The sequence below is a fragment of the Ambystoma mexicanum genome (assembly GCF_040938575.1).
Source record: "Ambystoma mexicanum isolate Mex_15411 chromosome 12 unlocalized genomic scaffold, UKY_AmexF1_1 Mex_chr12_unloc.1, whole genome shotgun sequence".
NCBI lineage: Eukaryota > Metazoa > Chordata > Amphibia > Caudata > Ambystomatidae > Ambystoma > Ambystoma mexicanum.
In genome coordinates, this window is record NW_027182322.1 from 2,508,974 (window position 1) to 2,525,114 (window position 16,141).

General features: G+C 46.1%; 5 non-coding genes across 5 annotated transcripts; all 5 read left to right on the plus strand.

The window, feature by feature from the left end:
* The first annotated feature begins 5,072 nt into the window (after positions 1–5,072).
* Positions 5,073–5,144, plus strand: TRNAH-GUG (transfer RNA histidin (anticodon GUG)). The gene has a single exon. It is a non-coding gene; the product is annotated as a tRNA-His (tRNA).
* Positions 5,145–7,542: 2,398 nt separating this feature from the next.
* TRNAH-GUG (transfer RNA histidin (anticodon GUG)) lies at positions 7,543–7,614 on the plus strand. The gene has a single exon. It is a non-coding gene; the product is annotated as a tRNA-His (tRNA).
* Positions 7,615–10,012: 2,398 nt separating this feature from the next.
* TRNAH-GUG (transfer RNA histidin (anticodon GUG)) lies at positions 10,013–10,084 on the plus strand. Its single transcript has one exon. It is a non-coding gene; the product is annotated as a tRNA-His (tRNA).
* Positions 10,085–12,482: 2,398 nt separating this feature from the next.
* Positions 12,483–12,554, plus strand: TRNAH-GUG (transfer RNA histidin (anticodon GUG)). Its single transcript has one exon. It is a non-coding gene; the product is annotated as a tRNA-His (tRNA).
* A 2,160-nt stretch (positions 12,555–14,714) lies between these two features.
* On the plus strand, positions 14,715–14,786 carry TRNAH-GUG (transfer RNA histidin (anticodon GUG)). Its single transcript has one exon. It is a non-coding gene; the product is annotated as a tRNA-His (tRNA).
* The last annotated feature ends 1,355 nt before the right edge of the window (positions 14,787–16,141 follow it).

A 16,141-nucleotide genomic window follows, 5' to 3' on the forward strand; every position in this document is an offset into this window, starting at 1 on the left:
GATCAGGTGTCCACTTATTCTCATGGATAACATCACAACCAACCTTTAATTCAAACATGAGTCATGACATCACAGATGGATTACAGCTTATGATAGAGGTGGAACGTCACATTGTAGTAGCCCAAGTAGCTCGCTGTGATCGTATAGTGGTTAGTACTCTGCGTTGTGGCCGCAGCAACCTCGGTTCGACTCCGAGTCACGGCATTGCGGTGAGGCAATGTCACGGCAGTTGGGCAGATATTTTAGAATTTCCATTAATACATTGGCAATCTCTGTGGAGGACTGAAACAATTCGATATGTCCTGTTACTGTTATGAACCTTTTGTTTCTTTAGTGCTCTTTGCACACTTTTTCATCGGGTGACTGTAATGTATTTCAACCAAATCTAATTAAGAGCGCATTATGTGGTGACATTTGCAGTACATGAAACATTATAACACTGCCATTTACGTCAATAACCACTAGCTTGATTAAGACATATGTATTGCAGCGACAGTATTTCCCAGTTACAAATGGGAATAAAAACAACATCCGCGAGGGATTGAACCAACGACATTTAACTGATGTTGCCAATGGAGCGCGTTACAGAGAGCGCGAGGTCCCGCCTTTACAGTCACACGCTGATGATAATACAGATGTTTAAATAAACAGGCATATCTGTGGACTTGTGGTCTTTCTACATTGGGACTCTTAGTCTAGTCCTAGGCTATTGTAGGCACTGGAGTATCTTTTAGTGGAATGAGAGGCATTCTGTAGTCGCGTGAAAGGACCTTTCAAGTCAATCTGATCTGTATTGTCCTGTGAAAAAAAGCGTTCTTAGACACAGTGAGGAGTTTTTGGGGATAATGGGAAAATCATTTCCAACTAAATGACAGGAATTTCTTAGTCCAATCATGAGGTGTGCTAGGCTTTTTTATACTGTGGCGGAAAGAGAGAGAGTATAACAGTCATTATAAATAAAGGGCCAAGGAAGTTACAGTTTATGGAAGGAACAATTTGCACATAGTTTTAGAATGTGGTCAGGAGGAGGACAATGTGCTTACACATATGAAACATTAGAAGGTAGACATTATGGAAGCACATATATTTCTTTATTTTTATTGTATTTGGGGAGAGGGGGTTAATATAGCACGTCCAATGTGGAAAAGTGCTTTCAATAGCACCTTGCAGGTGGGCGACATCTAGAGCTGTGCAGTAGCCACCCATGCCCCAGACGTCAAAGAGAACAAGAAGTTGCACATGTTGGAAGTGAGGGTGAGACATTGAGGAGATATGATCCCCGTATGAAGCCGAGAGAAGGAGGAGGCGTGAACGTGCATCCATGTATGCAGGCGAGAAGGGAAGGAGCATTGGTCATGCATCCCTGCATGAGGGTGAGACAGGGAGGAGATATGATCCCCGTATGAAGCCGAGAGAAGGAGGAGGCGTGAACGTGCATCCATGTATGCGGGCGAGACAGGAAGGAGCATTGGTCATGCATCCCTGCATGAGGGTGAGACAGGGAGGAGATATGATCCCCGTATGAAGCCGAGAGAAGGAGGAGGCGTGAACGTGCATCCATGTATGCAGGCGAGAAGGGAAGGAGCATTGGTCATGCATCCCTGCATGAGGGTGAGACAGGGAGGAGATATGATCCCCGTATGAAGCCGAGAGAAGGAGGAGGCGTGAACGTGCATCCATGTATGCGGGCGAGACAGGAAGGAGCATTGGTCATGCATCCCTGCATGAGGGTGAGACAGGGAGGAGATATGATCCCCGTATGAAGCCGAGAGAAGGAGGAGGCGTGAACGTGCATCCATGTATGCGGGCGAGACGGGAAGGAGCATTGGTCATGCATCCCTTCCTGAGGGTGAGACAGGGAGGAGATAAAATCCCTGTATGAAGCCGAGAGAACGAGGAGACATGAACGTGCATCCATGTATGCGGGCGAGAAGGGAAGGAGCATTGGTCATGCATCCCTGCATGAGGGTGAGACAGGGAGGAGATAAAATCCCTGTATGAAGCCAAGAGAACGAGGCGGCATGAACATGCATCCTTGTATGCAGGTGTGACATGGAGTCATCATGAACATGCATCCCTTTATAAGGACATAACATGGAGGACGCATGAACATGAATGCCTGAATTTTATGGTGGTGGCCTTCGGGTGATTTGGCACGTGCAATTGGTGAAGAGCACTTCTCCTGCGCAAAAAAATAAATGTACTATTAGCACCCCGGAGGGAGCCTCTGCACTTCTTATAGGGAGAAAACTCTGCAATGGAAGGGGACAGGGTCAATAACAGCTGTAAACTCTCACAAGACCATCACTGCTCTCACACTTTCCTGCTCTCAGGCTGGCGGGCCATTATCGGCCCTGGCTGCCGCACCATTGCCAGGTTTGTGTAACTATATTATTTCTAATTGGCTCCACTTTGATGACTTTCATTTGGATTCTGACTTGATTATTGAGATCTTAAATAAGTGACTGGGGATCAGGTGTCCACTTATTCTCATGGATAACATCACAACCAACCTTTAATTCAAACATGAGTCATGACATCACAGATGGAGTACAGCTTATGATAGAGGTGGAACGACACATTGTAGCAGCCCAAGTAGCTTGCCGTGATTGTATAGTGGTTAGTACTCTGCGTTGTGGCCGCAGCAACCTCGGTTCGGATCCGAGTCACGGCATTGCGGTGAGGCAATGTCACGGCAGTTGGGCAGATATTTTAGAATTTCCATTAATACATTGGCAATCTCTGTGGAGGACTGAAACAATTCGATATGTCCTGTTACTGTTATGAACCTTTTGTTTCTTTAATGCTCTTTGCACACTTTTTCATCGGGTGACTGTAATGTATTTCAACCAAATCTAATTAAGAGCGCATTATGTGGTGACATTTGCAGTACATGAAACATTATAACACTGCCATTTACGTCAATAACCACTAGCTTGATTAAGACATATGTATTGCAGCGACAGTATTTCCCAGTTACAAATGGGAATAAAAACAACATCCGCGAGGGATTGAACCAACGACATTTAACTGATGTTGCCAATGGAGCGCGTTACAGAGAGCGCGAGGTCCCGCCTTTACAGTCACACGCTGATGATAATACAGATGTTTAAATAAACAGGCATATCTGTGGACTTGTGGTCTTTCTACATTGGGACTCATAGTCTAGTCCTAGGCTATTGTAGGCACTGGAGTATCTTTTAGTGGAATGAGAGGCATTCTGTAGTCGCGTGAAAGGACCTTTCAAGTCAATCTGATCTGTATTGTCCTGTGAAAAAAAGCGTTCTGAGACACAGTGAGGAGTTTTTGGGGATAATGGGAAAATCATTTCCAACTAAATGACAGGAATTTCTTAGTCCAATCATGAGGTGTGCTAGGCTTTTTTATACTGTGGCGGAAAGAGAGAGAGTATAACAGTCATTATAAATAAAGGGCCAAGGAAGTTACAGTTTATGGAAGGAACAATTTGCACATAGTTTTAGAATGTGGTCAGGAGGAGGACAATGTGCTTACACATATGAAACATTAGAAGGTAGACATTATGGAAGCACATATATTTCTTTATTTTTATTGTATTTGGGGAGAGGGGGTTAATATAGCACGTCCAATGTGGAAAAGGGCTTTCAATAGCACCTTGCAGGTGGGCGACATCTAGAGCTGTGCAGTAGCCACCCATGCCCCAGACGTCAAAGAGAACAAGAAGTTACACATGTTGGAAGTGAGGGTGAGACATTGAGGAGATATGATCCCCGTATGAAGCCGAGAGAAGGAGGAGGCGTGAACGTGCATCCATGTATGCAGGCGAGAAGGGAAGGAGCATTGGTCATGCATCCCTGCATGAGGGTGAGACAGGGAGGAGATATGATCCCCGTATGAAGCCGAGAGAAGGAGGAGGCGTGAACGTGCAGCCATGTATGCGGGCGAGACAGGAAGGAGCATTGGTCATGCATCCCTGCATGAGGGTGAGACAGGGAGGAGATATGATCCCCGTATGAAGCCGAGAGAAGGAGGAGGCGTGAACGTGCATCCATGTATGCAGGCGAGAAGGGAAGGAGCATTGGTCATGCATGCCTGCATGAGGGTGAGACAGGGAGGAGATATGATCCCTGTATGAAGCCGAGAGAAGGAGGAGGCGTGAACGTGCATCCATGTATGCGGGCGAGACAGGAAGGAGCATTGGTCATGCATCCCTGCATGAGGGTGAGACAGGGAGGAGATATGATCCCCGTATGAAGCCGAGAGAAGGAGGAGGCGTGAACGTGCATCCATGTATGCGGGCGAGACGGGAAGGAGCATTGGTCATGCATCCCTTCCTGAGGGTGAGACAGGGAGGAGATAAAATCCCTGTATGAAGCCGAGAGAACGAGGAGACATGAACGTGCATCCATGTATGCGGGCGAGAAGGGAAGGAGCATTGGTCATGCATCCCTGCATGAGGGTGAGACAGGGAGGAGATAAAATCCCTGTATGAAGCCAAGAGAACGAGGCGGCATGAACATACATCCTTGTATGCAGGTGTGACATGGAGTCATCATGAACATGCATCCCTTTATAAGGACATAACATGGAGGACGCATGAACATGAATGCCTGAATTTTATGGTGGTGGCCTTCGGGTGATTTGGCACGTGCAATTGGTGAAGAGCACTTCTCCTGCGCAAAAAAAGAAATGTACTATTAGCACCCCGGAGGGAGCCTCTGCACTTCTTATAGGGAGAAAACTCTGCAATGGAAGGGGACAGGGTCAATAACAGCTGTAAACTCTCACAAGACCATCACTGCTCTCACACTTTCCTGCTCTCAGGCTGGCGGGCCATTATCGGCCCTGGCTGCCGCACCATTGCCAGGTTTGTGTAACTATATTATTTCTAATTGGCTCCACTTTGATGACTTTCATTTGGATTCTGACTTGATTATTGAGATCTTAAATAAGTGACTGGGGATCAGGTGTCCACTTATTCTCATGGATAACATCACAACCAACCTTTAATTCAAACATGAATCATGACATCACAGATGGATTACAGCTTATGATAGAGGTGGAACGTCACATTGTAGCAGCCCAAGTAGCTCGCCGTGATCGTATAGTGGTTAGTACTCTGCGTTGTGGCCGCAGCAACCTCGGTTCGAATCCGAGTCACGGCATTGCGGTGAGGCAATGTCACGGCAGTTGGGCAGATATTTTAGAATTTCCATTAATACATTGGCAATCTCTGTGGAGGACTGAAACAATTCGATATGTCCTGTTACTGTTATGAACCTTTTGTTTCTTTAATGCTCTTTGCACACTTTTTCATCGGGTGACTGTAATGTATTTCAACCAAATCTAATTAAGAGCGCATTATGTGGTGACATTTGCAGTACATGAAACATTATAACACTGCCATTTACGTCAATAACCACTAGCTTGATTAAGACATATGTATTGCAGCGACAGTATTTCCCAGTTACAAATGGGAATAAAAACAACATCCGCGAGGGATTGAACCAACGACATTTAACTGATGTTGCCAATGGAGCGCGTTACAGAGAGCGCGAGGTCCCGCCTTTACAGTCACACGCTGATGATAATACAGATGTTTAAATAAACAGGCATATCTGTGGACTTGTGGTCTTTCTACATTGGGACTCATAGTCTAGTCCTAGGCTATTGTAGGCACTGGAGTATCTTTTAGTGGAATGAGAGGCATTCTGTAGTCGCGTGAAAGGACCTTTCAAGTCAATCTGATCTGTATTGTCCTGTGAAAAAAAGCGTTCTTAGACACAGTGAGGAGTTTTTGGGGATAATGGGAAAATCATTTCCAACTAAATGACAGGAATTTCTTAGTCCAATCATGAGGTGTGCTAGGCTTTTTTATACTGTGGCGGAAAGAGAGAGAGTATAACAGTCATTATAAATAAAGGGCCAAGGAAGTTACAGTTTATGGAAGGAACAATTTGCACATAGTTTTAGAATGTGGTCAGGAGGAGGACAATGTGCTTACACATATGAAACATTAGAAGGTAGACATTATGGAAGCACATATATTTCTTTATTTTTATTGTATTTGGGGAGAGGGGGTTAATATAGCACGTCCAATGTGGAAAAGTGCTTTCAATAGCACCTTGCAGGTGGGCGACATCTAGAGCTGTGCAGTAGCCACCCATGCCCCAGACGTCAAAGAGAACAAGAAGTTACACATGTTGGAAGTGAGGGTGAGACATTGAGGAGATATGATCCCCGTATGAAGCCGAGAGAAGGAGGAGGCGTGAACGTGCATCCATGTATGCAGGCGAGAAGGGAAGGAGCATTGGTCATGCATCCCTGCATGAGGGTGAGACAGGGAGGAGATATGATCCCCGTATGAAGCCGAGAGAAGGAGGAGGCGTGAACGTGCAGCCATGTATGCGGGCGAGACAGGAAGGAGCATTGGTCATGCATCCCTGCATGAGGGTGAGACAGGGAGGAGATATGATCCCCGTATGAAGCCGAGAGAAGGAGGAGGCGTGAACGTGCATCCATGTATGCAGGCGAGAAGGGAAGGAGCATTGGTCATGCATGCCTGCATGAGGGTGAGACAGGGAGGAGATATGATCCCTGTATGAAGCCGAGAGAAGGAGGAGGCGTGAACGTGCATCCATGTATGCGGGCGAGACAGGAAGGAGCATTGGTCATGCATCCCTGCATGAGGGTGAGACAGGGAGGAGATATGATCCCCGTATGAAGCCGAGAGAAGGAGGAGGCGTGAACGTGCATCCATGTATGCGGGCGAGACGGGAAGGAGCATTGGTCATGCATCCCTTCCTGAGGGTGAGACAGGGAGGAGATAAAATCCCTGTATGAAGCCGAGAGAACGAGGAGACATGAACGTGCATCCATGTATGCGGGCGAGAAGGGAAGGAGCATTGGTCATGCATCCCTGCATGAGGGTGAGACAGGGAGGAGATAAAATCCCTGTATGAAGCCAAGAGAACGAGGCGGCATGAACATACATCCTTGTATGCAGGTGTGACATGGAGTCATCATGAACATGCATCCCTTTATAAGGACATAACATGGAGGACGCATGAACATGAATGCCTGAATTTTATGGTGGTGGCCTTCGGGTGATTTGGCACGTGCAATTGGTGAAGAGCACTTCTCCTGCGCAAAAAAAGAAATGTACTATTAGCACCCCGGAGGGAGCCTCTGCACTTCTTATAGGGAGAAAACTCTGCAATGGAAGGGGACAGGGTCAATAACAGCTGTAAACTCTCACAAGACCATCACTGCTCTCACACTTTCCTGCTCTCAGGCTGGCGGGCCATTATCGGCCCTGGCTGCCGCACCATTGCCAGGTTTGTGTAACTATATTATTTCTAATTGGCTCCACTTTGATGACTTTCATTTGGATTCTGACTTGATTATTGAGATCTTAAATAAGTGACTGGGGATCAGGTGTCCACTTATTCTCATGGATAACATCACAACCAACCTTTAATTCAAACATGAGTCATGACATCACAGATGGATTACAGCTTATGATAGAGGTGGAACGTCACATTGTAGTAGCCCAAGTAGCTCGCCGTGATCGTATAGTGGTTAGTACTCTGCGTTGTGGCCGCAGCAACCTCGGTTCGAATCCGAGTCACGGCATTGCGGTGTGGCAATGTCACGGCAGTTGGGCAGATATTTTAGAATTTCCATTAATACATTGGCAATCTCTGTGGAGGACTGAAACAATTCGATATGTCCTGTTACTGTTATGAACCTTTTGTTTCTTTAATGCTCTTTGCACACTTTTTCATCGGGTGACTGTAATGTATTTCAACCAAATCTAATTAAGAGCGCATTATGTGGTGACATTTGCAGTACATGAAACATTATAACACTGCCATTTACGTCAATAACCACTAGCTTGATTAAGACATATGTATTGCAGCGACAGTATTTCCCAGTTACAAATGGGAATAAAAACAACATCCGCGAGGGATTGAACCAACGACATTTAACTGATGTTGCCAATGGAGCGCGTTACAGAGAGCGCGAGGTCCCGCCTTTACAGTCACACGCTGATGATAATACAGATGTTTAAATAAACAGGCATATCTGTGGACTTGTGGTCTTTCTACATTGGGACTCATAGTCTAGTCCTAGGCTATTGTAGGCACTGGAGTATCTTTTAGTGGAATGAGAGGCATTCTGTAGTCGCGTGAAAGGACCTTTCAAGTCAATCTGATCTGTATTGTCCTGTGAAAAAAAGCGTTCTTAGACACAGTGAGGAGTTTTTGGGGATAATGGGAAAATCATTTCCAACTAAATGACAGGAATTTCTTAGTCCAATCATGAGGTGTGCTAGGCTTTTTTATACTGTGGCGGAAAGAGAGAGAGTATAACAGTCATTATAAATAAAGGGCCAAGGAAGTTACAGTTTATGGAAGGAACAATTTGCACATAGTTTTAGAATGTGGTCAGGAGGAGGACAATGTGCTTACACATATGAAACATTAGAAGGTAGACATTATGGAAGCACATATATTTCTTTATTTTTATTGTATTTGGGGAGAGGGGGTTAATATAGCACGTCCAATGTGGAAAAGTGCTTTCAATAGCACCTTGCAGGTGGGCGACATCTAGAGCTGTGCAGTAGCCACCCATGCCCCAGACGTCAAAGAGAACAAGAAGTTACACATGTTGGAAGTGAGGGTGAGACATTGAGGAGATATGATCCCCGTATGAAGCCGAGAGAAGGAGGAGGCGTGAACGTGCATCCATGTATGCAGGCGAGAAGGGAAGGAGCATTGGTCATGCATCCCTGCATGAGGGTGAGACAGGGAGGAGATATGATCCCCGTATGAAGCCGAGAGAAGGAGGAGGCGTGAACGTGCAGCCATGTATGCGGGCGAGACAGGAAGGAGCATTGGTCATGCATCCCTGCATGAGGGTGAGACAGGGAGGAGATATGATCCCCGTATGAAGCCGAGAGAAGGAGGAGGCGTGAACGTGCATCCATGTATGCAGGCGAGAAGGGAAGGAGCATTGGTCATGCATGCCTGCATGAGGGTGAGACAGGGAGGAGATATGATCCCTGTATGAAGCCGAGAGAAGGAGGAGGCGTGAACGTGCATCCATGTATGCGGGCGAGACAGGAAGGAGCATTGGTCATGCATCCCTGCATGAGGGTGAGACAGGGAGGAGATATGATCCCCGTATGAAGCCGAGAGAAGGAGGAGGCGTGAACGTGCATCCATGTATGCGGGCGAGACGGGAAGGAGCATTGGTCATGCATCCCTTCCTGAGGGTGAGACAGGGAGGAGATAAAATCCCTGTATGAAGCCGAGAGAACGAGGAGACATGAACGTGCATCCATGTATGCGGGCGAGAAGGGAAGGAGCATTGGTCATGCATCCCTGCATGAGGGTGAGACAGGGAGGAGATAAAATCCCTGTATGAAGCCAAGAGAACGAGGCGGCATGAACATACATCCTTGTATGCAGGTGTGACATGGAGTCATCATGAACATGCATCCCTTTATAAGGACATAACATGGAGGACGCATGAACATGAATGCCTGAATTTTATGGTGGTGGCCTTCGGGTGATTTGGCACGTGCAATTGGTGAAGAGCACTTCTCCTGCGCAAAAAAAGAAATGTACTATTAGCACCCCGGAGGGAGCCTCTGCACTTCTTATAGGGAGAAAACTCTGCAATGGAAGGGGACAGGGTCAATAACAGCTGTAAACTCTCACAAGACCATCACTGCTCTCACACTTTCCTGCTCTCAGGCTGGCGGGCCATTATCGGCCCTGGCTGCCGCACCATTGCCAGGTTTGTGTAACTATATTATTTCTAATTGGCTCCACTTTGATGACTTTCATTTGGATTCTGACTTGATTATTGAGATCTTAAATAAGTGACTGGGGATCAGGTGTCCACTTATTCTCATGGATAACATCACAACCAACCTTTAATTCAAACATGAGTCATGACATCACAGATGGATTACAGCTTATGATAGAGGTGGAACGTAACATTGTAGTAGCCCAAGTAGCTCGCCGTGATCGTATAGTGGTTAGTACTCTGCGTTGTGGCCGCAGCAACCTCGGTTCGAATCCGAGTCACGGCATTGCGGTGTGGCAATGTCACGGCAGTTGGGCAGATATTTTAGAATTTCCATTAATACATTGGCAATCTCTGTGGAGGACTGAAACAATTCGATATGTCCTGTTACTGTTATGAACCTTTTGTTTCTTTAATGCTCTTTGCACACTTTTTCATCGGGTGACTGTAATGTAGTTCAACCAAATCTAATTAAGAGCGCATTATGTGGTGACATTTGCAGTACATGAAACATTATAACACTGCCATTTACGTCAATAACCACTAGCTTGATTAAGACATATGTATTGCAGCGACAGTATTTCCCAGTTACAAATGGGAATAAAAACAACATCCGCGAGGGATTGAACCAACGACATTTAACTGATGTTGCCAATGGAGCGCGTTACAGAGAGCGCGAGGTCCCGCCTTTACAGTCACACGCTGATGATAATACAGATGTTTAAATAAACAGGCATATCTGTGGACTTGTGGTCTTTCTACATTGGGACTCATAGTCTAGTCCTAGGCTATTGTAGGCACTGGAGTATCTTTTAGTGGAATGAGAGGCATTCTGTAGTCGCGTGAAAGGACCTTTCAAGTCAATCTGATCTGTATTGTCCTGTGAAAAAAAGCGTTCTTAGACACAGTGAGGAGTTTTTGGGGATAATGGGAAAATCATTTCCAACTAAATGACAGGAATTTCTTCGTCCAATCATGAGGTGTGCTAGGCTTTTTTATACTGTGGCGGAAAGAGAGAGAGTATAACAGTCATTATAAATAAAGGGCCAAGGAAGTTACAGTTTATGGAAGGAACAATTTGCACATAGTTTTAGAATGTGGTCAGGAGGAGGACAATGTGCTTACACATATGAAACATTAGAAGGTAGACATTATGGAAGTACATATATTTCTTTATTTTTATTGTATTTGGGGAGAGGGGGTTAATATAGCACGTCCAATGTGGAAAAGTGCTTTCAATAGCACCTTGCAGGTGGGCGACATCTAGAGCTGTGCAGTAGCCACCCATGCCCCAGACGTCAAAGAGAACAAGAAGTTACACATGTTGGAAGTGAGGGTGAGACATTGAGGAGATATGATCCCCGTATGAAGCCGAGAGAAGGAGGAGGCGTGAACGTGCATCCATGTATGCAGGCGAGAAGGGAAGGAGCATTGGTCATGCATCCCTGCATGAGGGTGAGACAGGGAGGAGATATGATCCCCGTATGAAGCCGAGAGAAGGAGGAGGCGTGAACGTGCAGCCATGTATGCGGGCGAGACAGGAAGGAGCATTGGTCATGCATCCCTGCATGAGGGTGAGACAGGGAGGAGATATGATCCCCGTATGAAGCCGAGAGAAGGAGGAGGCGTGAACGTGCATCCATGTATGCAGGCGAGAAGGGAAGGAGCATTGGTCATGCATGCCTGCATGAGGGTGAGACAGGGAGGAGATATGATCCCTGTATGAAGCCGAGAGAAGGAGGAGGCGTGAACGTGCATCCATGTATGCGGGCGAGACAGGAAGGAGCATTGGTCATGCATCCCTGCATGAGGGTGAGACAGGGAGGAGATATGATCCCCGTATGAAGCCGAGAGAAGGAGGAGGCGTGAACGTGCATCCATGTATGCGGGCGAGACGGGAAGGAGCATTGGTCATGCATCCCTTCCTGAGGGTGAGACAGGGAGGAGATAAAATCCCTGTATGAAGCCGAGAGAACGAGGAGACATGAACGTGCATCCATGTATGCGGGCGAGAAGGGAAGGAGCATTGGTCATGCATCCCTGCATGAGGGTGAGACAGGGAGGAGATAAAATCCCTGTATGAAGCCAAGAGAACGAGGCGGCATGAACATACATCCTTGTATGCAGGTGTGACATGGAGTCATCATGAACATGCATCCCTTTATAAGGACATAACATGGAGGACGCATGAACATGAATGCCTGAATTTTATGGTGGTGGCCTTCGGGTGATTTGGCACGTGCAATTGGTGAAGAGCACTTCTCCTGCGCAAAAAAAGAAATGTACTATTAGCACCCCGGAGGGAGCCTCTGCACTTCTTATAGGGAGAAAACTCTGCAATGGAAGGGGACAGGGTCAATAACAGCTGTAAACTCTCACAAGACCATCACTGCTCTCACACTTTCCTGCTCTCAGGCTGGCGGGCCATTATCGGCCCTGGCTGCCGCACCATTGCCAGGTTTGTGTAACTATATTATTTCTAATTGGCTCCACTTTGATGACTTTCATTTGGATTCTGACTTGATTATTGAGATCTTAAATAAGTGACTGGGGATCAGGTGTCCACTTATTCTCATGGATAACATCACAACCAACCTTTAATTCAAACATGAGTCATGACATCACAGATGGATTACAGCTTATGATAGAGGTGGAACGTCACATTGTAGTAGCCCAAGTAGCTCGCCGTGATCGTATAGTGGTTAGTACTCTGCGTTGTGGCCGCAGCAACCTCGGTTCGAATCCGAGTCACGGCATTGCGGTGAGGCAATGTCACGGCAGTTGGGCAGATATTTTAGAATTTCCATTAATACATTGGCAATCTCTGTGGAGGACTGAAACAATTCGATATGTCCTGTTACTGTTATGAACCTTTTGTTTCTTTAATGCTCTTTGCACACTTTTTCATCGGGTGACTGTAATGTATTTCAACCAAATCTAATTAAGAGCGCATTATGTGGTGACATTTGCAGTACATGAAACATTATAACACTGCCATTTACGTCAATAACCACTAGCTTGATTAAGACATATGTATTGCAGCGACAGTATTTCCCAGTTACAAATGGGAATAAAAACAACATCCGCGAGGGATTGAACCAACGACATTTAACTGATGTTGCCAATGGAGCGCGTTACAGAGAGCGCGAGGTCCCGCCTTTACAGTCACACGCTGATGATAATACAGATGTTTAAATAAACAGGCATATCTGTGGACTTGTGGTCTTTCTACATTGGGACTCATAGTCTAGTCCTAGGCTATTGTAGGCACTGGAGTATCTTTTAGTGGAATGAGAGGCATTCTGTAGTCGCGTGAAAGGACCTTTCAAGTCAATCTGATCTGTATTGTCCTGTGAAAAAAAGCGTTCTTAGACACAGTGAGGAGTTTTTGGGGATAATGGGAAAATCATTTCCAACTAAATGACAGGAATTTCTTAGTCCAATCATGAGGTGTGCTAGGCTTTTTTATACTGTGGCGGAAAGAGAGAGAGTATAACAGTCATTATAAATAAAGGGCCAAGGAAGTTACAGTTTATGGAAGGAACAATTTGCACATAGTTTTAGAATGTGGTCAGGAGGAGGACAATGTGCTTACACATATGAAACATTAGAAGGTAGACATTATGGAAGCACATATATTTCTTTATTTTTATTGTATTTGGGGAGAGGGGGTTAATATAGCACGTCCAATGTGGAAAAGTGCTTTCAATAGCACCTTGCAGGTGGGCGACATCTAGAGCTGTGCAGTAGCCACCCATGCCCCAGACGTCAAAGAGAACAAGAAGTTACACATGTTGGAAGTGAGGGTGAGACATTAAGGAGATATGATCCCCGTATGAAGCCGAGAGAAGGAGGAGGCGTGAACGTGCATCCATGTATGCAGGCGAGAAGGGAAGGAGCATTGGTCATGCATGCCTGCATGAGGGTGAGACAGGGAGGAGATATGATCCCTGTATGAAGCCGAGAGAAGGAGGAGGCGTGAACGTGCATCCATGTATGCGGGCGAGACAGGAAGGAGCATTGGTCATGCATCCCTGCATGAGGGTGAGACAGGGAGGAGATATGATCCCCGTATGAAGCCGAGAGAAGGAGGAGGCGTGAACGTGCATCCATGTATGCGGGCGAGACGGGAAGGAGCATTGGTCATGCATCCCTTCCTGAGGGTGAGACAGGGAGGAGATAAAATCCCTGTATGAAGCCGAGAGAACGAGGAGACATGAACGTGCATCCATGTATGCGGGCGAGAAGGGAAGGAGCATTGGTCATGCATCCCTGCATGAGGGTGAGACAGGGAGGAGATAAAATCCCTGTATGAAGCCAAGAGAACGAGGCGGCATGAACATACATCCTTGTATGCAGGTGTGACATGGAGTCATCATGAACATGCATCCCTTTATAAGGACATAACATGGAGGACGCATGAACATGAATGCCTGAATTTTATGGTGGTGGCCTTCGGGTGATTTGGCACGTGCAATTGGTGAAGAGCACTTCTCCTGCGCAAAAAAAGAAATGTACTATTAGCACCCCGGAGGGAGCCTCTGCACTTCTTATAGGGAGAAAACTCTGCAATGGAAGGGGACAGGGTCAATAACAGCTGTAAACTCTCACAAGACCATCACTGCTCTCACACTTTCCTGCTCTCAGGCTGGCGGGCCATTATCGGCCCTGGCTGCCGCACCATTGCCAGGTTTGTGTAACTATATTATTTCTAATTGGCTCCACTTTGATGACTTTCATTTGGATTCTGACTTGATTATTGAGATCTTAAATAAGTGACTGGGGATCAGGTGTCCACTTATTATCATGGATAACATCACAACCAACCTTTAATTCAAACATGAGTCATGACATCACAGATGGATTACAGCTTATGATAGAGGTGGAACGTCACATTGTAGTAGCCCAAGTAGCTCGCCGTGATCGTATAGTGGTTAGTACTCTGCGTTGTGGCCGCAGCAACCTCGGTTCGAATCCGAGTCACGGCATTGCGGTGAGGCAATGTCACGGCAGTTGGGCAGATATTTTAGAATTTCCATTAATACATTGGCAATCTCTGTGGAGGACTGAAACAATTCGATATGTCCTGTTACTGTTATGAACCTTTTGTTTCTTTAATGCTCTTTGCACACTTTTTCATCGGGTGACTGTAATGTATTTCAACCAAATCTAATTAAGAGCGCATTATGTGGTGACATTTGCAGTACATGAAACATTATAACACTGCCATTTACGTCAATAACCACTAGCTTGATTAAGACATATGTATTGCAGCGACAGTATTTCCCAGTTACAAATGGGAATAAAAACAACATCCGCGAGGGATTGAACCAACGACATTTAACTGATGTTGCCAATGGAGCGCGTTACAGAGAGCGCGAGGTCCCGCCTTTACAGTCACACGCTGATGATAATACAGATGTTTAAATAAACAGGCATATCTGTGGACTTGTGGTCTTTCTACATTGGGACTCATAGTCTAGTCCTAGGCTATTGTAGGCACTGGAGTATCTTTTAGTGGAATGAGAGGCATTCTGTAGTCGCGTGAAAGGACCTTTCAAGTCAATCTGATCTGTATTGTCCTGTGAAAAAAAGCGTTCTTAGACACAGTGAGGAGTTTTTGGGGATAATGGGAAAATCATTTCCAACTAAATGACAGGAATTTCTTAGTCCAATCATGAGGTGTGCTAGGCTTTTTTATACTGTGGCGGAAAGAGAGAGAGTATAACAGTCATTATAAATAAAGGGCCAAGGAAGTTACAGTTTATGGAAGGAACAATTTGCACATAGTTTTAGAATGTGGTCAGGAGGAGGACAATGTGCTTACACATATGAAACATTAGAAGGTAGACATTATGGAAGCACATATATTTCTTTATTTTTATTGTATTTGGGGAGAGGGGGTTAATATAGCACGTCCAATGTGGAAAAGTGCTTTCAATAGCACCTTGCAGGTGGGCGACATCTAGAGCTGTGCAGTAGCCACCCATGCCCCAGACGTAAAAGAGAACAAGAAGTTACACATGTTGGAAGTGAGGGTGAGACATTGAGGAGATATGATCCCCGTATGAAGCCGAGAGAAGGAGGAGGCGTGAACGTGCATCCATGTATGCAGGCGAGAAGGGAAGGAGCATTGGTCATGCATCCCTGCATGAGGGTGAGACAGGGAGGAGATATGATCCCCGTATGAAGCCGAGAGAAGGAGGAGGCGTGAACGTGCAGCCATGTATGCGGGCGAGACAGGAAGGAGCATTGGTCATGCATCCCTGCATGAGGGTGAGACAGGGAGGAGATATGATCCCCGTATGAAGCCGAGAGAAGGAGGAGGCGTGAACGTGCATCC